This window comes from Penaeus monodon, chromosome 28, assembly GCF_015228065.2.
Source record: "Penaeus monodon isolate SGIC_2016 chromosome 28, NSTDA_Pmon_1, whole genome shotgun sequence".
Taxonomy (NCBI): Eukaryota; Metazoa; Arthropoda; class Malacostraca; order Decapoda; family Penaeidae; genus Penaeus; species Penaeus monodon.
Window position 1 is genome coordinate 29,980,742 of NC_051413.1, and position 741 is coordinate 29,981,482.

Below are 741 nucleotides of genomic sequence, written 5' to 3' on the forward strand. Positions count from 1 at the left end.
TATGAATGTCTTTAGGCATTCACATGTTCACAAAAAATAATGAAAGTTTTATTCCAATCGACAGTTAACACTGCATGTCGACAACACATATCAGAAATAAATTTTGCATGAGTGTGCTTTGGAAGCCGAATCAACAACGCAAGTATCCCAATTCTTATATAAAGTATTTGGACAATTCTCCCAAACGTCATGCACTGCCTGGTATTACACCACATAAGGGAAATTGCAAACCAATTAGCATTCTCTTCAAAACAAATAAGCTTTGATCACTTTTGCAATTCTGGAGAACGAACACGAAAACTACACCTGAAACATTTTATTGTATTTCCAGCCATTTAACAGCACTTTTGTGAACTGTTTCCATTGTCGTTCCTATCTTCATCACAAATCGCAGATATCATTAATCATGCTATTCACTAATTTTCAATTAAATTCACAAATATCTTTGTGATAATCCTCATTATCGGCATCGGAGTTAAAGTATTATTTTTATTTGAGTTATTGGCTTACCTGTTCAGCTATTCGCTATGTCAGTCATTTCACTCTTAAGAATAAACGTATCTTGTAAATCGATACAAATTGGGCGATTTCCAGCTTGACAAATATTATTGCTTATTTACGAACAATCCTGCCTCACGTAAGCAAATGTTTGTTATTTGTGCTGTTTTTATTGCCGTTTGTGTTACGCGAACTTAGTACATTTGTTGTCAACCCTTTTCACTATATGGGGCTCTATTTGTT